The following is a 23,063-nucleotide window of genomic DNA, read 5'->3' as shown; positions in this document are numbered from 1 at the left end:
AGGGAAGCACCTGGAGGGTTTGGGGTGGGAAGGAGCACCCCCTGCTCTGGGAAAGGGAGATTTGGTTGGGATGCCTGTGCAGGACACAGCAGCCTCTGGTTCCTGCAGCCTCTTCAGCACAGGTTCTGCCCAAGAACTGGGATCAGGGAACAGAAGAAGCACACACGGTGCAGAACCCCCTGCACAGGGTGAGAGACCACCAAAACCCATGGTCACCACCAAAACCCATGGTCACCACCAAAACCCATGGTCACCACACCTGCAGGGAGAGGCAGAGCAGCGCCTGCAGCTTCTGGAGGAGGGAGGGAAGGGGGAAGGCAGGAATCACCTCTCCTTCCAGAAAATACCTGCCAGCCAAAGGCAGGAGCCAGCATGAGATGCAAAAATGACAGGAATGTGATGCTCTGGTTGCATAACTGCAGACCAGTCAAGAGCACAGCAGTCAATCCTCACCCTGCACCCAGCAGCTTGTGCACTTCATGCCACAAGGGTTTTCCCAGTTGAGGCTGGAAAGTCAAGTGTAAATCCCATCTTTGGCACCCTCTGAATAAATCATTTACTCTGTCTGACCCACAGCTCTGCTGGCGGTGCATTCAGGGTGTCCCTCATCCTCAAACACATCCTTCAGATTTCCAAAACCCAGAGAACACATGCAGGGATGTGCATGTTCTTACAGTTTGCTGTCTGGCCCAATTTACTAAATTGCACTTTTATTTAAAAAAAAAAAAATCACTTTATAAAACTTCGTGAGCATCACAGAGGAAAAATCTGTGTAAGAATCCAACTTTTCATATTTCCTTCCTTTGATGGTGCAACTTCAACTCCTCATCAACAAAGATCCTGCTTGGAACTCAACTCCTTTAAAAAAATACCAAACGACCAACTTCACAAGAAGGCACACGGGGTGTGAGGTGCCAGCCCCGTCCACCCCACCCCGGGCAAGCTCCGCCTGCTCCGGGACACCGAGCCCGTCTCCATCTGCGCCAGTGGAGCTCGGGATGCTGCTCGAGGCAACAGAAAAAAAAAAAAAAAAAAGGAAAAAAAAAAAGAAAAAAAAAAAGAAAAAAAATAAGAGGAGAGAGGAATCATGGCAAGACAGAGCATGCTCTGACAGCTGTGCCCTCCCCCAGCCCCTTTGCCCAGTTTCCCATTTTCTTATCCCTTTTTTCCCTTCGCTTTAATCTTCCCACTGAGGTACTTGGGCCAGGCCAAGTTCCGAGGCTTTTCAGACTCCAGGCTATTTTCTGTAGCCCTGTCTGAAGGAGAAGGGGGGAAAAAGTAGCTCAAGATTTTCCAGTGGGAAGCGAGTATTTTCTCTTCTCCCATAACACAGACACAGCCAAAGGAATTTTTCTCAAGCTTGACAACAATTCACCTTCAGGCAAACAACAAGCATGGAAAATTTAAGCCCAGCAGGTGAATGTTTGGGAAAATTTTTAGCCTATAGAAATTCTCATGTAACCTTAACTATAGGGGTCGCTCTGTGGCATCGCTCATCGCGGGCTCCCTCCTCCGCCGCGCTGGCAGCCGCGTTCCCAAGGACAGCTAAGGATTGGCATGAGAAAATAGGAGCTTGGAGAAAAAAATGTGTACCCGGCCCCTTGAAAGCACTGCACAGTCGGGTACACAGCCGAGGGTCCCCAGACAAGAGTCACTGCTGGCTGCCACCACCCACACGGGCTGGGACACCAGACAGAGATCCTGGACAGGCAGGGATCCCAGAGGGCAGGGATGCAGGACAGGCAGGGATCTTGGTCAGACAGGGATCCCAGAGGGCAGGGATGCAGGGCAGGCAGGGATCTTGGCCAGGGATGTGGGGGAGACAGGGATTCCAGAGGGCAGGGACGAGGAGCAGGCAGAGATCTTGGGCAGGCAGCACAGGGGTTTGGCTGTCACCACCCTGGGACCACAGAGGAATGTGCACAAGCCACAAATTCAGCTTTGCTGCACAGCCTGGACTTGGTGCATGTATTTAAGTTAATCAGAAACAACTGAACCACCGAGAGACTAATTTCTCCAGTGTTAACTGTCCACAGTGGGACCACTGCTGGGAAGGCTGTGGCATCCCTCAGTTCAGTGTCGTGAGCTGAGCAAACTTCCCTGGAAGAAGAAAGTAAGGTGGATATCTCTGTGGCTGAGCAGTGACTCTGTGCCTACAAGGCAGACCCACCATGGCCCCTCCAGCCACACAGCACCTCTGCTCAGCTGATCATGGATATCTGAGTAAAGATAAAGCTTCTTTCTTCCCCCACTCCTTGTTCAAGACATTCTGATAGAAATACTTCATAATTTCTAGCAGAAAGCATCCAACCCCTGCTGGTCATGTGCCAGGATGGCAAGGGCAGCTCCATCTGGAGATGTTCCAGGGCACAAACCAAGAGGAAAGAGCACAGACCTGGGACTCCAAGCCTCACCTGAAAATCCCAGGCAGGGAGATTAATTTCCCAAGCAATGTGACTCTGAGTCCCTCTCACCATCCCTCCCGAGCACAGGAGCAGTTGCAGCAAACAAAATGTTTGGCCTAAAAGGGAATTTTAGTGCTGCTCAGAATTAGCAATAAGAAGTTATCCATGTCCCACTGCTCTGGCTGGAGAGTCCCTTTGGAGGTGTGAGGTGTCTGTGCAGACAGGACGCCGTGTGTCACTGTCCCAGCTGGGGCACCTGCAGAGAGTTGTGGTGGCAGTCATCACCAGTCTGCTGCAATGGACCAGTCAGCCTGAACTGAGCCCTCAACTCCAACTGCAGGGCTGTTTATGGATGTGGAGCATCCCTGTAGTGCTGCCTGGGCTGGCCAGTCCCTGACCTGGACACAGGGAGCCCTTGGGAGTGAGATGCATATCAGGGCACTGCCTGGCACGGGCAGCCCCCAGCCCACAGATCCCACTCCCACAAGTCCCACTGCCTTGTCTGCTGGGGATAAACAAACACGAGAGGTGATCGATGGTTGCCTTTGGAAAACACTGGTCGCTCAGCCAGGCAGAGGAGCAGCAGCTGCCTTCCATCACAGCCGGGTTTAACTCGCCCAGTTTGGGGAGTTAACCTCCCTCTGGTAGACAACACATCCTTGGAGCAGTAAACACCCATTTGGAGCTGAGGGACAGCAGCACTCCTCAGTGTCCCCACTCCCTCATGGTCGTCCGGCTGCTCTGGGACTCCAGGATGAACAGTGGGGATGGGGGCTGAGGCTGGCGGGGAGGAGTCACTGCTGGAAAGGCAGATATTTTGAAATACCATGGCTGATATTTTTATACAATAGAGACATCATGTACGTAGGAGGCCTTTTTACATTTTAAAACATAAACTGAATCACCAAAGATAGAAGATGAGCAAACCTACAAGCATATGAGCATTTCACCATCCAACAGATTCCCTCCTCAGCGCTCCAGGGCCAGCAGGCAGCACGTACAGGCAGCTCACAGGCAGAGCATCACCTCATCCTGGCAGGGAAGGGAGTTACAGAGGGTGAAGAGCTCTGGAACTCTGTGAGCTCACCCCCACACCAGGGACTAGAGCAGGTATTGTGGACAAGTCCGAGGACGGACGGGGTGGGAGGTGGCACCCACTCGTGGCAGCCCTGAGGACACAGCAGCCCCACGCCCAGGTCTGTGCCCACATCCAGCACCAGCTGCTGAAGGTGCCTGGCAAGGTGCAGAAGAGGCTGTGCTTGGAGAGGCAAATAAATGAGAACCAAATGTAGGGATGGCTGCGCGTGGACCGGACTTGTGCTCCGAGAGGCTGAAAGACGCTGCGCTTTAATTACAGCTCTTACCAATCAGGCAGTAATTGCTGGTATCCTTCCTGTAGCCCACAATTGCCTAATCTTGTTATTTGAGAGCCATCACAGTTTAAACAGCTGGTGAGCTCTGCCTGCTCCTCACAAAGTCATATTTTGCCCAGCAGTGCTTAATCTGATAACTGTGTGTGACGATGGATCCTCTGCAGCCCCCCAGCTCTGTGGGGTGCAGCCTCACGCTGTCCCCTGTCCCTTCCCAGGACATTTGTACCAGGTGTCCAGCAGCAGCCTGCCCCTCTGCCATTTGCTGCTCCTCCATGGGGAATCCCACCCCCTCTCCTGGGAGGACACATCTCCAGGAGGCTCCAGAAATGAGCATGGTCTTTTCTGTGCATGGTCAAGGCTTGGGCAGAGCATCCCAGATATCAAAAACCCTGCTGGCCAGATAAGAACAGATCCAGAGCTCCCATCCAACCATTAATTTTCATTTTTCTGTATTTGAGACATCTGAAGGACACCAGCTAAGCTTGGTTGTCCCCGGGTGGCACAGAGGTGACACCTCACCAGACCCACACTGCTCTTGGGGCTCCTTGAAGAGGAGGTGCCATCATGCAGGGCTGACACCAGAGCACCCAGAGCCCCCACCCTGCTGAGCCCTGGGGCTGTCAGGGAGCAGACTTGGCTTGAGGCTGTCGCTGGTGAGCCCAAATGTGAGTGCAAGAACCAAGAGCTCCTCACAGGACTCTGCTCAAAGCTGCAGCAAGGGGGAGTTTTGGAAAATGGTCCCTTCCCTTTGGTCATATTTAAGAATTAACGCGTCATGGAAATGCTGATGGTATCTCTGCACCATTCCTCCTTCATACTTGGTGACTTATCAGCCTGGGAAGCAGCTATGGAGATGTTGTCAGCAGCATCCATCTCCACAGAAAGCCTGGAATGATTGTGATAATACTGCAAATACTTCAGGCTTTTCTTTTATGACCATTGCCAATTACAGGGGATTCAGAAGCGCCTCAGCTAGAAACCCCAGCTGGAGAGCAGGATGGGGCTTGGGTGGGCAGGGCAAGCTGCCATGGGCTGTGTGGGACCCTGCAGCCCTTGGGTTTGAGCAGCCGTTCTGTGCAAGGCTCTGAATGATGCTGGAGCCCTCCACAGCCCTTCCCAGACCCACAGCAGCCAGCCAGAGGCCCCACAGCCCCACTGCTGTGGGGCACAAGGCCAGGGCAGTGGAATCTTTGTGTGCTCACGGGTCTGGCTTTGGGGTCACCTCCTGTGTGCCTGAAAGGGCAAGTGGAACTGGGGGCAAACCCGGCTGTAAACGGGGAGGCTCGGGAAGGTCAGGCTTGTGGCTGTGGCTCCTCTTCCATCCCTGCACTGGCAGCCACAGGGGCTGGTGCAGAAGCCAGGGGAGCACACGGGGCACAGGCGGGATCTGGTTGCACCACCCCGCTCGGGTTCGGCAACCTCTGACAGCTGAGCACAGTAACCCTTTAATCCGTTGCAGAGCTCGTCTGTCAGAGCCCCAAAGCCCACGGGGAGGTATCAGTAACAAAACGCAGGAAAGAGAAATGAGAGTGGAAAATGTTTGGCTTTTTGTCTCCTTGCTCGCTAGAAACACAACCGTGCCTGTGCTGCGGGCGGGTGTTCTGCAGGCACTGCCCAACACCCCCGAGCTCTGGGGCGTCCTGTGAGCTCTGACTGCACCCACGGGTGTCACCCACACCTCTGACCTGCAGCCCAGCATGGCACAGGTCCTGCCTGCCCCTGCTGGCCCTGCCTGCTCCAAAGCCACGGGACTCAGGAGGAACGGGTGAAGGCGAAAGGAAGGCAAAGGGAGGGGAGGAGGACTTTAATTCTGAGCAATTTCAAGGTGTAAATGATGTTTCCATGTGGTCAGTGCCCTCCTCTGCTCGGCTCCTCACCTGAGACAGGTGAGAGGTGCGGCTGAGAGGTGAGAGTGGAGGCCGGGCACTTCCTCCCTTGTAATCTGCGGATTACGGCTGTGAAACTGGATTACCAGAGGCTGAGAAGAGGCACTGAGTGGGATCCAAATCACACAGCGAAACAGCAGAGAAACCTGGAAGAATGTCTCACGCAGTATGAGTGCAAATACATCCTTGCAAGACCACATTTATATTTTAATATCAATTTTTCCGTAATGCAGAACACACTTATGGCCCGGCTCCCTTGCTGGGCAGCTGCTGGGTTTCAGCGTGGGGGAATTGGCAAGATCTTTTCACCAGGTGAAATAAATAGAGTGCTGGGCCCCAGATAGGATTACAGTTTGTTTTCTTTAGGTGTATAGAATCCGCGGGAAAGCTGAGCCCAAACGGAAACTCAACTCCTAAAGAATTTGGCCTATACTGGCCAGCTCCTGTCTGCCTGCCAGGCATGCTCTCCTTGCCTTGTATTTTGCTCTTTATCTTTTAAGAGGCTTTGTTAGCAAGGGATCAAGCCATTCTTTGTGTGCCTGGAGGACAGGGGGCTGCTTTCATATTATTTGAGGACGATAAAGTTACAGGGTTTTACCTGGAGAGCTGCAATGAGAAAGTTCTCCTGGGCATTTCTAGGAACAGACATTCTCCCAGCCAACCCCCCAGCTCCACTTCCCAGTATTTCCAGAGCAAGCTGGGGGGGCTGAGCATGGTGAGGGAGAGAAGCATGACAGGGCAGAGCCTCCCCCATCTCTGGCTCCTATTTTTTGTCGTGACCATGTTTTTCTCCTTGTTTTTTCCTGCAGGGAGATGGGGTACGGGGTGGTCAGAGCCACATTCTCCCCCAACACAGCCCCAACAGAGCGGTCTGGACAAGGATCCAGCCTCAATTAACACCAGAGACAGAGAAAAGCACAACCCAAGAGCCAAAGGCTGCGTCCAGGAGTTTGCTGCATGTCTCATCTCTCTCCTTCTCTTTGTTTCTCCAGTGAGCAGCATTTGGAGGAAAAGCCTTGGCGAGCAGATGCTGGAGCCTGCTAGCAGCTGCCTCCTCCTGCTCCCTCGCTCCTCCAAAAGCTGGGACATGTGGGAGGGGAAGGGGCAGCCCTGGGACAGACCCAGGAGCACCTGTGGGACCAGCACTGTCCCTGGCCAGTTGGGGCAAAGGCATCACTTCATTGGGTCAGAGCCGTCAGAGGAGAGCCTGGCTGGAGTAAATCTCACTAGATTTATGTCAATAGGAGTGTTTTGAGGGCCCAGAACAAAGGGGACAGCTAGATGTGTCCTGGAACAGGCATGGGTACATTCACTCAGTGCCCAGCACGATGTGAAAAATCTTTAAAAGCCCAAGGAGAGGCATCCCCAGGGTCCTGAGACACCCTCTGCCCTCCAGGAGTGGGTGCCAGCATCCCAGCTGAGCCCTGCTTGGGCACCTCAGGCAGCACCATGTGCATCCCAGAGCATCCCACGTGGAAAAACAGAATCCCAGCCTTAAAATTAACACAAGTTAAAAATTTTGGGCACAGGACTTCTAAACTCACTGCTCCAGGGGGACATCAACACACATTTTAAAGCACAAAAAACTCTTCAGCCAGGCATTGCTCTCAGCTGGTTGAAAGCCCTTGTGCCCATGGTTCAGCCCTGGGGCACTGCTGGGGCCCTGCAGCTGCTGCTCTGCTCCCAGAGCTGGGAGCAGCCGTGCCTCATCTGGATTCAAATACAGCCTCAGAAATTCTTGTGGGAATACTGAGGGGAATCTCTCACTGAAAATATACACATCCCTTCTCTCCAGACACTCCAGCAGCAGCTGAAAAATGGGTCTGCAGCTTCAGCAACCCAGTTCACCACCACAGTCAGCTGTGCAAGGACTGCACTGCAATTCAGGTCTTCATTTTAGGTCTCTCTGTGACTTTGCTCCCCCTGTACAGTCCGGGTGGCTGCAGGTGCCAGGTTGTCCCTGTGCCCTGGGTTGTCCTCACGCCCCTGGGGCTGTCCCATGCCATCAGGCTGTGCTGCTGCCAGGCTGGAAGCTGCTGCAGATATTCCTGCAGGCGAGGAAGGTCGGTGGGAGTGGAGCCCATCCCTCTGTACCGCCCCTCTCAGCTTCACCACCTGGGCAAAAAATGCGGAGAGCTGCAGAGACACGACCGAGCTGCCTCAGGGAGGACGAGCACAGCCCAGCTCCTGCTGCTAATTAGACACCCGGAGCTGTCCCGCTGCTCAGGTGAGCCCTCCATGGAACAAAGGAGCCCTTGTCAGCAGCATCCTGCTGATCCTCCAGGAGGAGGTGAGGATCTCCTTGGGGCTCTTCCCGCTCTCCAGTGAGGCTCTGCCAAGCCCATCTCTGCCTCCTGCCACGCGGGGTGGGTCCCTGTCACAGGCAGGGTGTCTGTGACAGGAGAGTGAGTGACTCTGGTGTCCTTTTGCCCATAAACTGCTGCTTCAATTTTGCTGGAAAAGGCACAGAAATCTGATCACAACCTCGCCTAAAAAGCTCGATGCCAATGTGGTTCACGGCTTTGTGAACATCTGCAGCCAGCAGATAATGAAGGGAACTGGCTTTGTACCATGGAGGGGAGCCAGGGGGCTGCTCCCGAGGCAAGGGCAGCTGGCAGTGCTGACTCACCTGGCGAAGTGTGCCAGTGGCACCTGGCTGGCAGGGCGAGGAGGAGTTGGTTGCAAAATGAAAATATTGATATTTGTTTGATATTCAGCAAATTCTCCCAGCTCCCGCCTGCTGCAGGAACAAGTCAGAGCTGTTGCATGTGTGAGCAGGGTGAATGTGCCCCTCTGGGGAAGACTGGTGTTTAACTGAGCCAAACCACCCTGTGCCTCATGGAGACTCCTTGGTAAAATGTCAAAATCACACACGTGCACTGACAGGGAGCACACCAGGTCTGTGCCTGTGATAACTGGTCACCTAAGGCCACAAAAGCATGGCCAACTCCACCACAGATGTCACTGAGAGCAGCCACTTCAGCTGGGAGTGCTGAGAGTGCCCAGCCCAGGGGTGTGCCCAGCCCAGGACTCTGCTCCTCCTGTGCCAGCCTGCAGTGGGCTGGCAGCTGTGCCCCCAGCACACACATCCACCACACTCAGAGCCCCACGAGCAGCTGGAATTGCTGCTGGTGGGACTGCAGGAGCTGCAGAGCCATGAGCTCTTCAGAGCCTGAGCTCACAGACCCGCAAAGAAATGTTCGGCCCATGATATCACAGAGAACGCTCGCCAAACCAGCTGAAATCACTCAAACATTCAGAGCGTGCTTATGGGGGGGACCCTCTGTTCTAAATATATTCCTTTGAAGGCAGCTTGTTATTTAAACAGTGATTGCAAAACAGAGTTTACATGGAGCTGCTCCAAACCAGAGAGGCAGGGAGAGAGGGATGCAGGGAGGGAGGGAGAGAAGGCAGGCTGTGGGCACAGTCACCACCCAGGTATTTTAATTGCAAATCCCAGCATGTTTTATAGATATCTAGAGAGTATCTTTTTACGTGGGCTCCAAGGATTACAGTAAGATCCATCACGTTTTATGTGATCCTAGTGACAGTGCCTGAGTCCCACCCTGACGGCGTCTGGGATGGGAGTATCCCATGGAACAGCTCATCCATGGAGCTGGGAATAGTCCAAGGCATCTCCACGCAGTCTGAGGCTCCCAGGAGACTCCAGCTGAGCAGAGCAGTCATGGGGCAGTGCCTCCATCCTGCACTTTGAAGGTCTGTGGGCTCTTGATCCCTCCCATCCACACTGTCACAGCATTCCTGGGGGATGTGACGCTGCCTTTCTCTGCAACATCCCAATTCCTCCAGATCTTGCAGCATCCCAGGCTCAGCTCCCTGCTCCTACCCAGCCCATGGTTCTGTGGCTTGCTGCTTTTAGGCTCAAGAACTCCAGCAGAGGAGGGAAAAGCAGGGGCAGGACTAGGAGATGGTCTGCAGCAGAGACAGGCAGGGTGTCCCCACGGGCTGGCACCGCCTGCCAGTCAGCACCGCGGCAGGAGCTGCTGCAAGGCCCTGCTCATCCCTCCCAGCCCCACAGGAGCAGTGCCTGTGCACATTGCCAGGCTCCTGCTCAGCTTTCCTTGTGTTGTTAATACAAACAGGGGAATCCCAAGTGTGTCTGTGAGATTCCCAGTGGCAACCAGCCCAGCAGTCAGCAGGGGCAGCGTGTCCCATTTGGCCCGACACGACCAGTGTATAAATGCTGCAACCTGCTACAGTGCTTATTCTAGAAATCCCTGAGGTGCAATCTTTCCTGAAAAGTCTGTCAGTCTGTGCTCCAACACAGGTTTTGCTTCCTGCTTCAGAAAGCCCAAACAAGGGACACGGTGGGTCTGCAGCTAACGCCCCACTGGGCTGGGGCTTTAATGCTGGAGGATCCATGGATTTGTACACCCAGGAATCCCCACGGAGGGTGACTCTCTGTGCTCTTCAGGAACAGCACCACCAAGGGGAAGAAGCCCCTCCACAGCATGCAGTGTGGCTCCAGAGATGGCTGTGACACTCAGCAGCACGGGCACAGGGACACAAAGGCTGCCAGCAGCAGCGAGGTGGCTGTGTATGTGACCAGAGTGCTAAAGGAAGATGTCTCCATTGCTCCAGTGAAACACTGCTCTGTGTGCTCCCCCCACTCCCAGTGACCTCTGTCCTGACACAAGGGGCAATGTTTGGGTAAATTCAAAACCAGGCTTCCACTCAGCAAGCTCTTCCTGCACTCCCCATCCTTGAGAGTGCTCCCTGGAGCTCATTTGTTGTTGGAAATGCCCACAGCAAATGACCTGCCAGCCCCTTGCTGCACTCAGCTTCTGGTGACGTGGAATTTGCTTTGGTGGAAGCAGTGATCTGGCACCTCAGCCAGAGCACAGTGCCAGTGGGGACAGCCCAGTGCCACCAAAGGCAGCCGGAGGGAGGATGGAGGGAGATCACCCTGCCCAGGCATCCCTGATGCTGCTGGTCACCAACCATCACCCCCAAGGCATCATGGGCTCCTCTGGCAGCCAGACAGCAGCAGGACCAGGGCATTTCACTGCATCCTGCCCTGAAAAGCAGGGATTCACCACCAAAAACAGGTGTAAGGAAGCCTTCAGCCCCCAGGTGAGACACCGCTCCCCTCCTGCTGCTGAGGATGGACCATGGACCCCACTCCTCCTTGCCAGGACAGGGACTCCTGTGTTACCTTTGCAACAAAGTACCCCAAGGCGGGAGGCTGGAAAAGCCCAAACCTGGCTGCTAGCACTTGTGTGTATAACAACACCCTGAGGAACAGGACACGGCCTCTGGGGCTGTGTGAACACGGGCAAAACAGAGAAGTGTTCGTGTACCAGTACAAAAGCATCATAAATACTCTCCCACTGCCAAAAGACCTCTCAGTCTTTTACTAAATCTCATCACAGGAACAATTTACAAGCCCATAATGCTGAACAACTCCATTTCAATCTCAGGGTTAAGCTTTATTTCAGGCTTTTGCACCTTATCATGTTCGCCCCTCCCAGGCTGGCACTGGACTGCTGAAATGGAGTGGGGCTTGTCTCTGTGTCTGAAAATCATCCCATCAGGAAAAAATTGCCCTTCCCAGGGCTCTGCCACCCCTCTGTGCTGCCAGGACCACCCTTGGGCCATCCCCAGTGCCTTTTCCTGGGGGACCAACTGCTCAATTCAAACTGCAGCTTCTTCAGAAAACGCTTCCACAAACACTGACACTCCAAAAAAAGCTCTCTTTAGCCTTTTCTAAGCTGGGAGTTTATTTTGTTAATATTTTTCTGCACGGCGTGTTTCAAATGAGAACATTCTGAGAGTAAATTGGTGAAGTCTTTATTGCTGTTTATTTCTAAGCAGCTACAAGCCAATAATAATAGCAAATCCTCTCCAAGTGAAAACTGTGTTCCTTTTGGTGGAAGCGCTCAGCGCGGAGTCTGAAGCTGTGTTTTGTCAAGCAGATGCAGAGTGTCACCTTATAACGCCCATGCTAATGGAGTAATGGGATTGGAGCTGTGCTAGCTGCCCAGATCGCTGTGATAATCCTGGCCTAGAGAAAACAATCCTGTGTGGAGCATTACTGCTCTGGAGAGAGGCCATTCCCTGCTGGCCCTGCTGCAGGCACACGTGCACAGAGACACGCCGGGGTGAGCGCTGCATCCTCCAGCTGCCCACGAGGGCCATGGCATTTGGCAAAGCTGCTCTGGATCCCTCCAGAGCCCACAATCACTGGGAAACCTCAGGCATGGTGCTGTCCCATCTCAGCCTGCTGCAGGGCACACAGGAGCAGGCACAGTGTGTGCACCACACACACACCACAGGCTCTCCAAGGATGGGATGTGGTGGCACTGCAGTGGCAGCTGGAGGCAGCACAGCAGGACTGAACAGGGATGGGGCTGAGTGGGGACAGGCCCAGGTGGCATACAAGGAGTTCATCTGGGTGGCAAACAGGATCAGCTGAGGCTGGACCCAGCTGCAGTGGATAAAAGTGCTGGAAGTGAGTCTGGGGCTGAGCAGATTTCAGTGCTCTGGCTGGGGATGGATAAAGGGCTCTGGAGTTTGAGGCTGCAGCAGAGATGAGAGCAGTGCTGGGCATGGGCTGCAGCTGTGTCCCTGGAAGCTGAGATCCCTGCAGACAACAGAACCTGCCAGGAGCCAGCCATCTCCATCAGTGCTGCCACTCAAAGGCAGTGCTCACAGAAGAAATGACCCAGGTACAAACTGAAAATCCTCAGGAAACTTTGAGGATTGTGTTTACTCCTCCAGGAGGATTACCAGTTCCTGAAGCTCAGGACATGCAGTGGTGAGTCTGGAAAACCAGCAACAATGCTTCACAGTCCTTTGGGAGTTCCTCTGCCCCCTCCACAGGGGAGTTTGAATGCAGAGGAAGGAGCAAAGCAACTTGTGAACGTGTTGGAGAGCTTGGCAGAGCCAGTGGGATGCGAAGCGTGGCTCTGTGCTCTCCCAGTCCTGCACCCAGCAAGGCTCCTGCTCACAACACAGAGGTTAGGAGAGGGAGGATGCCAAACCACTGACAAAACAAACCCTGCTGGTGCAAGGAATCCCAGAAGTGTCTGGAATTTGCCTGCAAAGCTGGGCAGCCCGTTGCCCATCTGCTCTCTTGCTCGCTCCATTCACACGCTCCTTTCCTCCTGGTTTTACAAATTAAAAGTTGTAACAGTCTCTCTGCAGGCTTGAAGCGAGTGCAGGAGGCAGGTGGTGACTGACTCCCCCTTGCTGTGTGCTTCCCACACCTCTCTCCCAGCCCCATTCCCTGCCCTAGGAATCCTTCTCCAGGTGTGGGTGTGAATTTACCTGCTGGGTGAACCCAGCTCGGCATGGGGTAGGGGCTGGCCTTCCTCAGAAAGGATCTTATTTGGGTCTCTAGATCCACCAGGAGCCTGGCACTTCTCTGAGGGGAGGAAGGAGCAGTCGCTCTGAACTCAAAGGTGGCAGGGATGGACACACCTGGAGCCAGGTGTGAGGGTGCTGCTGGTGGTCACCCTGGTGCCCAGAGCCAGCACCCAATCCTCAGCCCGTGTCACTTCTTAAAGCACAGGTTTTGTGTAGCCATCGGGTAATTACTAAAGGAAAAATCCTTTTATCCACAATAGAGTACTTTGTTAATGTGATTATGTGTTAATTGCTCTGATTTAACTGGAAGTGGGTGACCTTTACCTGTTAAACCTTCAGTGACGCTGCTTTGGGAGGAGGCTCACTGTCCTCTCCTGGAAGTTGTTGCAGCTCTGAGCTGTCTGTGGTGTGGATGGAGCCCATGTCCTGCACTGGATGGCTCTTCCTGAGGAGCCCCTTGGCACAGGAATGAGTGGTTACTGGTGACATGGAGGTGTTGGAGCGTGGCATGGGAGGGTTGGGAGTCTCCCGAGCATAGTGCTCCTGCGGCTGTGCTGGGGGGCAATCAGCTGCATTGCCAAGGGTCTCTGTGGGCCTGGAGAACATCAAAACCCTACAAAACACTTCCATGTGGGCCTCCCCGCTCCCTGCATGTCAGTCATTCTTTATTAATCCGTTGGCCGGCGTGAGCGCTGCTGTCCCCACAAGTGTTCTTTCATGTTTGCCTGCAGCCTCGATGTCATCGCACAAAATCAGGAGTAATTATGAGCAGATACCAGCCCCTTGCTCCCCCCACCGTGACCGTTCCTCCACATCTGGTTTCCACAACTCCTCTCAGGGGTACTGGGAGCTGCAGCTCCAGCACAGACCCTTCAGCTCTGCTGAGCATTAACCTCCCCTGCCCCTTCCCTCCTGCCCCCCATAATTTTTCATTTTGACCGGTGTTCGTCATCAAACAGGTTTTAATTCCCCATTCCACCATTCCTGATGGGTTTATCCCAGGTTTCCTGGCAGCACAAATCCTGAGCCAGCCCTGCAGAAAGGCCAAACTCACACTGTTCTGCAGTGAATCCCCTGCGTCCCAGCTCTGTCCTGGTAGTTTTTTGTCATTTCATTTTGTCAGTTCAGGTTCTGGAGTACCTGTGCAGCCTGCTAGCAGAAGGGCCTGTGGGAAATAAACACCACTGTGTCCATGTGCGGAGAATTTATCCACTGTCCACCTCCTCAGGGAGGCCAGCTCCTCCTGCTCCTCTAAATTTTTACCTGATCAGGTATCTCCATGCTTCCACAAGCCAGTCCCTTTGCTGGGCCAGCAGCCTGCAATCCTGCACACATCCCCTTCACATGGTCCTTGTTACAGGCACAAGATGTGCCTTAATCCTGTAATTTCTGCTGGGGCTGGAACTTGCTGCATCAGCATTTTGGGCCCCTTTGTAGATGATTTTCCTTCACTGCCTGTTTAGGTGGGAAGGGGCTCCAAGGGGGGCCTGCAGCAGCAGAGCAGTGGGTGCCTTTGGAAAGGTATCACCAAGAGTCCCAAGAGTTTTCCTTTCAGAAAGGTGTTCCCAGGAGTTCTGAATGTTTTCTCAATGATGGTAAGTGTGGATTGAGGTGCCAGGCTGCTGCAAGGAGTGAGAAGGGGTCTCAGTCAAAGTGGCCCTGGCTGCTGCTGCCACTGTTCTACCTCCTGAGCTCACAGGTGTTCTCACAACCCAAGGGAAACAGAGGCTGTGTTTGAAATTGAGAAAAGGGGAAAAAAAATGTATTAGACATCAAATGTTGAACCAATTTTGGCTTGACCAGAATCCAATAAAATACAGTTCATACAACATTTTTATTGCTAATTGGTCTGACTGTTAAAATTTAAATGCATTAAGTTACTTTAATGATGGACAGAGTGGACCTTGTTAACCTTTAAAAGGGGTTTAATTAATTTATAGACCTCCTAAAATGCTGCACACTTCTCCCTCCTGTGCCTGGCCCTGGCTAGCTCAGCCAAGCTCCCAAGCTCTGAGAGGTGACTGAATGCAAAATGTGGTGAAGATGGGGCCAGCAGAGCATGGCCAGTGCTGGCCAGGGGCAGAGGCACCCTGGGCTGAGCCCCCAGCACAGGGGGTCTGGGATGGGCTGTTAAAGCAGTCAGGGTGTGACAGAGAGCCACATCCCCACCCTGCAGAGTGGCAGAGGGGGCTGGGGAGCAGAGCAGGGTCTGTCCTGGCTGCTGGAGCTTCCCAGCACCCTGCTGGTGTTTCACCATGGCCAGGGACCCCTGCCACGCACGCCCGGTGGGTTACAGGCTGCCAAACATTTTCTATTTAAATGCAAATTTTGACTTTTCACTCAGCAGCTCCGTGAAGTTTTTCACAGCGCAGTGGGGGTCACAATAATAATTTATCCACAGGCCACGTCCTACAGGTACTGGTTTTACAGAAGGGTTGGTGCTTTGATGGCTGGGAGAGGAGAAAGGAAGGGGAAGGACAGACCTCAGTGTGCCACAAATGTGCTGGCCTGGGCAGCCCCAGCTCAGCTCCTGGAGCCACTGGCAGCCACAGAGGATGGCCATGCTCTGGAATCTGCCCAAGCCCTGCCAGCTCTCCGCCATGTGGTGCCTGCTGAGCTCCCCACAGCAGAACTCTTTCTCAGTATATATATTATTCTCATTCTTGGTCCCTGCCACATCTAAAGCTGTGCCTGGAAGACGGAGTGTTTATGTGCTGTGCCAGGGAGGCTGTTCTACAAGGCACATCATCACAGCACTTGATGTACACACAAACTTACCCTCATTTATCTGCAGCCTTCCCACAGGGTACAGGGATGGTATTTCTCAGCATCATGAAAAAGAGCAGAGATGCAAGGAGATGAATTCAATGGTTTCCACTAATTTGGATACCCAGGGAGTCACAGCAGATGTGCTGTACCCCCAAAACATCAGCCCCTCTTGCTGTTGTGTTGTCCCCACTCCCTACAGTCTGCCTGGCAAGCAAAGCTGGGCTCTGAGAGCAGCAGCCCCCTCCTCAGACAGCCCCAGCACAGGAGCAGTGACTGAGCAGGGCATGACACATCAGGGCCCAGCCACGGGAGTGTCAGGAATTAAGATAAGTAGAAAAAGCAGAAAGCCTTTCCCGTGACATCATCTCACTCTCCTGGTTCACAGGCAGGACAGGGGTCATGGCAGTGCCTGGCCCGTGCACAAGCCCTGTCCCTGAGGCACTGCTGGGACAGGGGACACGGGGAATGCAGCACAGCTCCTCCCCAGCCCAGACCCGCCACCTCCACGTACAGCAAGAGCCATAGAAAAGGGATCTGGAGCCGAGGTCACATCCTTTTTCTAATGTGAATTAGTCTGAGCACTAAATGAGTTCAGACTTAATTGTAAGCATTTTCTGTTAACTAAGCAAGAAATCTTATAATAACACAATAAGGTGCCATTTCACAGCATCCAAATGGAGCAATAAGCTGGGGCCTCATTTGTATGTATTTTTTTTTCACAGTGATTGCTGACGCTGCTGCTTTTAATATATTCACATTGGCACAGCCATTTGCATTCAGATGCAATTATGAGTTAGAAACTCCCTCCTTTCTGCAAGCTCCAGAAAGGGAGAATTTCAGCCCAGAGACACGTTACTGTTCATTTTGTGGGGTCTAATTAAGGAGTCTGCTCTGGCAGGAATCGAATTCCTATTGTTACCAAAGGGAGCGTCCTGCAAAGAAATAGATTAAATTAAACCAAGCCTTTAAAATTCTCCCTTTTTCTTAACAAAATCTTATTGATCTTGAGCAGAAATAGTTATTTCCTATGGAAAAAATGACACTTTGGGGACAGAGGCCAAAAAAAAAATATGCATGAAGCTCATGCAGCCATTCCTGGGGAGTACTGGCAGGTCACAGCTGTGCCACACACAGTCAACCACTGGACAGCCAGCACGAGACCCCCAGAGGGAGGCTGAGAGCTTCACTGCAGACCCCCAAGCCCACTGCAGACCCCCCAAACCTCACTCCAGCTCGGCAGCAGGGGCAGGGCTCCCCAGTGACCCGGTTCCCACAAGGCCAGGGCAGTGCAGGCGCTGCCTGAGCAGCGGAGCTGGGTGCATTCCCAAAGAGAAACTGGATGGCTGCACATCCCTCCAACCCCCAGCTTCTCTGAGGAGCCAAAACAACAAATAAGAAAGAGAAATTAAGAAAGCAAGGAGGCTGGAGCTCTAGGAGGGGATGGGAGAGCAGTGAGGCTCTTGCCATGGGCGCAGGTATCCTGGCCCTCAACAGCACGAGCCAGCACCATCCGTGGTAGCTGGCTGTGGTGTGTGACAGCACCATGGGCCAGGGCTTAGGGACACACAGTGGGACAGGGGCTTGCATCCCCCACAGCTCTATGGAAGGGCTCCATTTTGCCAAGACTCCCATCTCACCACCTCCAGTGCCATACCCAGGAACAGCACAGGGATTCCAGGAAGGATTGAGCTTGGGAGCAGCCCAAGGGCTGTGCCACACCAAAATGCCAACCTGACTGGGGAAACCCTGGCATGACCTCAAGAACTGGTGGGAACAGGAACTTTGGGAAGTCCCTCAGGCTGGACCAAAACAGAGTCAGAACTGGACTCATCAGGTGCTGGTGAGTAGCCTCTTCCTCCTCCTCCTCCTCCTCCTCTTTCCAGGAGGGAGAAATAGCAGAGGGAGGAGGAGGAGATGATGGTGTAATTACTGCAGCACCTGAGATCTCATAAGAGTGCCATGCAGATTACCTCCTCCCGACAGGCTGGAGCTGTGGTTTATAGTTTACACCAGCATATATCGAATTAACCTCTGAGAAAAAGGTTAAACTATCAATCACGAGCTGCAGTTTAAGGAACTGCATCCCTGTGATGTATGGCACCGGCAGCACGTCAGGACCCAGCCAAAGACTGCTTAAAAGTAACTGGGGATAATGGGCCTGGCTCCTTATGGAGATAGATGTGCCGAGTGTTGACTTTAATACGCTGCATAAATGAGACCCCGGTGTGGAAATATTGCATCACAATGTAAAACAATTTCCTCTATTCAAACAAACCCTAAGTAGAGCTCTCGTTAATATTTGCTGGGCGGCAGGGCCAGCCCCGGGCGGCCCTGGCAGTGGTGGAGGTGCCAGTGGGGCATGAAGGGCACGGTGGTGGTGGGGGTCCTGGGGCAGTTCTGGGGCTGGGACAGCCAGGGCAGGGGACATCTGGGGCAGGGGACACTGGACAGTCGCTGGCGCTCGCCCGGGCTGGGGCCCCGCGAGCAGAGGGCTTCGATTATCTGCACATGTGTCGAGCAGCAGGGCTGTAATTTGAAGACATGTAACACAGACTGTTTACATTTTTGCAATCCTGGATAGTTATGCGCTGAATTTCCCTACTGGAAAGAAAAACTGCATGAGTGGGGAATGCAGAGGAGGAGGAGGAGTCTTCTCCCCTTCGCAGCACAGGCAATGCATTGCATCTGGGAGCAGGCTCGGGACCCTGCTGCCCCATCTGAGGGGCCCCTCACAGCCCTGCTTGGCTGAGGGGTCGCACTGGGCAGCCCAGCCAGAGGGGCAGTCCCCAGAGAGGGGCCCAGGCAAGGGGCAGCCCCCACAGAGCTCTGCAGAGAGCCCAGCCACCGTGACCACCAGCTCTGAGACAGCGCGGACACGTCTGCAATCACGGGCTGGGGACACGTGGTACAAAGTTGGGTTTTAATTGTAATAAATGTAATTGCTAATTTTGGGCAAATCTACTCGTTAGTGCTCCAGGAACCTTGGGAGAATTGGCACTGGGTACTCCCAGCCAAGGACAGCACTGCCCAATTTTTGTTGAACGCTTTTTATTTGCAACAGCTCATCAAGGCTTTGGGCAAGTGATGCCAGTGGTCCCTGTGAGACCCAGGAGTGTGACCAGCCTTCCTCTGCACCCCCAGCACGGGGACTGTGTCACTGCTGTCCCATCCTCCCGACCCTGGAGAGCTCAGAAGTGTTCAGGGAACAGCCCCTCCGTTCCTCTTCAGATGAGCTGAGACCTGATCTGCTCATTGTGCTTTTTGAGCTTTAAAAAAGGCTGGTCTGAGGTTAGAGCTTCACCTAACACCGCCTGAAGAATAAGAAAAGGTCAGCAAGACTTGTGAAATAAAAATGTTTCCATCTCAGTTGAGAACAAGCCCAGATGGGTGAGCAAAGTTTAGAAATGGGAAAGAATTGAGCGAGCAGCAATACTGTGAGAAGCTGATAAGAGGAGCTCTAGCAGGAGAATAGGGGAGCCTTGTCTATCAGCCTATTAAAGGCTATTCTTACAAGTTTTTTTTCTTTTCATTAATACGCAGGGTGAATAGAACATTGAATAAAAATCAGTACTTACTGCACAATTGTAGGATTGAAAGGTAACTGTCAACAGAAGGATTGGGGTGACAAAAGGGGCCATTTCAGTGCTTAGCAAATGATTTTCGGCTTGTCATTTCAATAGGCCGTGTTTTTCAGAGATTGTGTTTTTTTGAATAGCGTTTATTACCATGCTTTTTAAAAATTTCATGTTGTCTCTTTGCAGGCACCATTCATTTGCAGATGCAGTATTCCTTTTGGGTTGTCAGAGGGATACTGCTTTAGAAAAATAAAGTACAGTCGTCCAGTGAGAAAAAGGATTCTCTTGTGAAGCTAATGGCTGGGAGAAAAACAATCGGGGCAGCTCCTACCTTCTTGCCAGCCTGACCCAGTTTCTCCCACTGTTCTTTATTCATGATCGCGTGGGCCACCGGTTCTCTCCATTTCAAATTACAAGTGTGATGCTGAGTAAGATAAAACTTTTTTTAACAGAAAGCCCATCTTCCCTAACGCTCCGGTTTTGCAACGGGAGACCCCAAAACCAAACCGGTCGCCTATCTCTCACCCACAGACAAGAGGTCCAATTCTGCAGCCTTTATTCAGATGAAATCCCATTTCTCTCAATGGGGGCTTTGCTTGAATAAGCAGTGGGCAATTAATGCTCAGACTTTACAAAGGAGATACGTGGGGTGTTTAAGGCTTTGTGCGTATGCCCGAGAGGAGAAGCGAAGTGACAAAGTTTTACGGTTATCTGCCTTAAATAAAATCTTTGAAAACACATGTTGGTTTAATCGAAATGATCATGTTCATTGCTCCATAATTGCTCACATAGGTCTGGAATTTGCATGACACTGTACACTATGCAATAGTGGTTAAAAAGACTGGCATTAGGATTTCATATCATTTTAACAAAAACCACCATTTTTGGCACCCTGGGCTCCTAAGTAGAGAGTAATCTAGAATTAGTGAGAAATAGATTTCATGGCTTTAAGTCACTTTATAGTGTGCAGGTCTTGAACCCTGATCTTTTGTAAATTGAACCACTTGTGAAAAAACAAAGGGCTCTAATCCCTTTAAACTACCACTGCACATCCCTGGCCCAGCGCCCTTGAGAAGTGATTTAAATGGCGTCGGGTATGGATGGCAGCTCAAAACATACTCAAATCTGTTAAGAGGCTGATATATAGGAAGGGAATGGAAGCACGGTTAAAAAAAAAAAAAAAAATTAAAAAAAAAAAAGCTAATTAAAAGTATTGGTGAGTCTGACAGAGAGAATAATATCCTTCAGCTTCTCTGAAAATCACCCTGAGCAAGACTGGAATTCTCCTGGCACAGCAAGGGGGAGAGGAACAGCTGGGAGGATGAGGGTTCCAGGCACTGTGGTGAGGATTTGCTGGGGCTGGAGGGGCAGGACGAGCTCCTGGTGAGGGTCAGAACAGCCTGGGACACTGTGGAGAAGGTCACTGCCTGTCCACAGCTCCCATGGTCCTGTACCTCCAACCCAGCTCAGCTTTGCCTCTTGAAACCCCATTTTCCCCCCTCTTCCAAAACACAAGACACCACTTGTGAGCTATCCCAGGTGACCTGGAGTTTTCTGTGTTAGACAAACATTACTAATTCAAAAGCACTTTTCTTTGCAATGCTGGCATTCCATCTCTTTCCTGAGGAGCTGCAGTAATAATGGGTGTGTTAATGAGGATTATCCTTCCTGCCAGCCCAAGGAACAGCTGATCAATCCATTGAACCCTCACCCCAGCTCCTCCCTGACCCCCAGATCTGTGGCCCCATGAGGTGTGTGGCCTTGGCATGGGGATGGCACAGTGGTGTCACCCTGGCAGGCAGCTGTGGGGTGGAGGGCAGGGTCCCCATGCCAGGCAGAGATCCTGTCACTGCCAGCATTTTCCCTGGCTGCGTCTTCCTTCTCCCAGCCAGGACAGCTTCTGAAACGAATGTGCCAGGCTGGCAAGGCACTGTGCTCCAGCATCCCCCCTCCCCTCTGCATGCACAGGGAAGGGCTCTTGGCCTTCTAGGCTTGATTTTACACCACTGCAGCACTGAGTGCTGGAGCTCAGGGGCCAGCAGGGACAAAATGTTCAGTTTCCTTAGCAATAGCAGAAAAACAAGAATTTCACTTTGAAAAACTTAAAGCGGTGTTCTTTAACAAACCTGCTGTCTGCTCTTCTCCCAGGGGAATGCTGAGACAAGGATCTCTGCAGCAGAAATGCCTGACTCAGTGTTTAAAGTGCCCTTGTTAGCCCTGCCTTGATGGCTGTCTGGAGAATCACAGATCCCACCGATATTTAAGGCCATATAATTTGCTTATCTCCTTGTACAGTCTTAAGCAGCCCCTGAAGAGAGAGACAGGCTGTTCCCTTGCAGATGCTTTTGTTTCCAGCTGATGTTCAGGTCACAGCAAAGGCAGCAGGTGACAGCACAGGGACCCCACCAAAGCCCCCACAGTGGCACCAGACCTCATCCTAGGGAGGCAGGAGCACAGACCCCAAGGGCTGGGGGGATCCAGACCCGACTGTCCCGGCAGGGTCCCAGATTGCCACCTTGCCTTCACTCCACGGGTTCCCTGTGGGCCCCCACAGCCACTCCCTCCAGCCATGCCCTTCACCTTCCAGCCCCCTCCACGCGGCAACCTTTCCCAAAGCCTCCCATTGTAAATCCCGATGGAGAACCAGAATGAAAGGCCAAGCAGCCATGTCAGAGCACTCCGGACATTAGTCAGACAAAAGACTTTAAAACAAAGTTCAATTAGGTGTGAAGGAAATAAGAAGCTGCCAGCAGCAGCAGGGCTGTGTGAATGCTCTGAGATGCTGAAGCAATATGCAACATAAATGCGTTTGTCTCTGCTCTGACCAGCCTTCCCTGACAGCCTGTGCTCCAAGCCGTGCAAACAGAAGCCTCCTGGCATACTTGGAAGATAGTCAACATTTCCAGCTATAATATTTTAATTATGAAGCATGCTGTTGAGTCAGTTATCTGAAGCAACCGGCTCAGAGAAGGCCCAGTGCCACCAGGCATGGGCTCTAAATGGGATGCTGGGATGATGCTTCTCCAAAAAAGCCAATGAGCTCCTCCCCACAGCCAAGGGTGGAGCTTCCCCCACACCCAGCTGTGCTCTGCAGCATCCAGGGCTCGGTGCCACCACCCTTCCCAGTAGAAACTCTTCCTCAGCAGACACCCACCTCACACTCCTGGGACAGACAAGGATCTGCTGCATCCCCGGCACAGATCAAGTCCCAGGGCAGAAGATGAAGCCACCACAGACCTTCTCTGGAGTCAGATGTGGTTCCTACATCACTGCTGCACCTCTGCATTTGGCTGGAGTTTCCTGAGGACTTTTTCAGCTGCCAAGGTATCTCCTACATTCTTGGTTCTTCACATCCTCTGTGCCACCCATCCTGCCTTCCCAAGTACCCCATGTGTGCCTCTCTCACTGCTTTTCCATGAGCACCACTGATTGTTTTGGTTCAGAGCCACGGCTGCTATTGTGTCCTGAGGTATCTCTACTGGGAAATAGGACACAGAAATATGAATTCAGCAAGGAAATAATAAAACAAACAGTTATTGCTAAACCCAACAGCCACTGAGTGCCCAGCCACAACACAAAGAGAACCTGAGAGCTGAAGCCCTGAAGTGCTGGGAGGCTGGACAGCAGTGCATGGTAAGTGCAGGGATTTTGCTCCAGGACTGTCTTTACACTAAATTAAAGCTGGAGAAGTTCTCAGGATCATACGTGAGCCCCGGCCAAGGCGCC

The sequence above is a fragment of the Passer domesticus genome, chromosome 17 (assembly GCF_036417665.1).
Source record: "Passer domesticus isolate bPasDom1 chromosome 17, bPasDom1.hap1, whole genome shotgun sequence".
NCBI lineage: Eukaryota > Metazoa > Chordata > Aves > Passeriformes > Passeridae > Passer > Passer domesticus.
The sequence above is the reverse complement of the archived record's forward strand: the minus strand, read 5'-3'. Positions refer to the sequence as shown.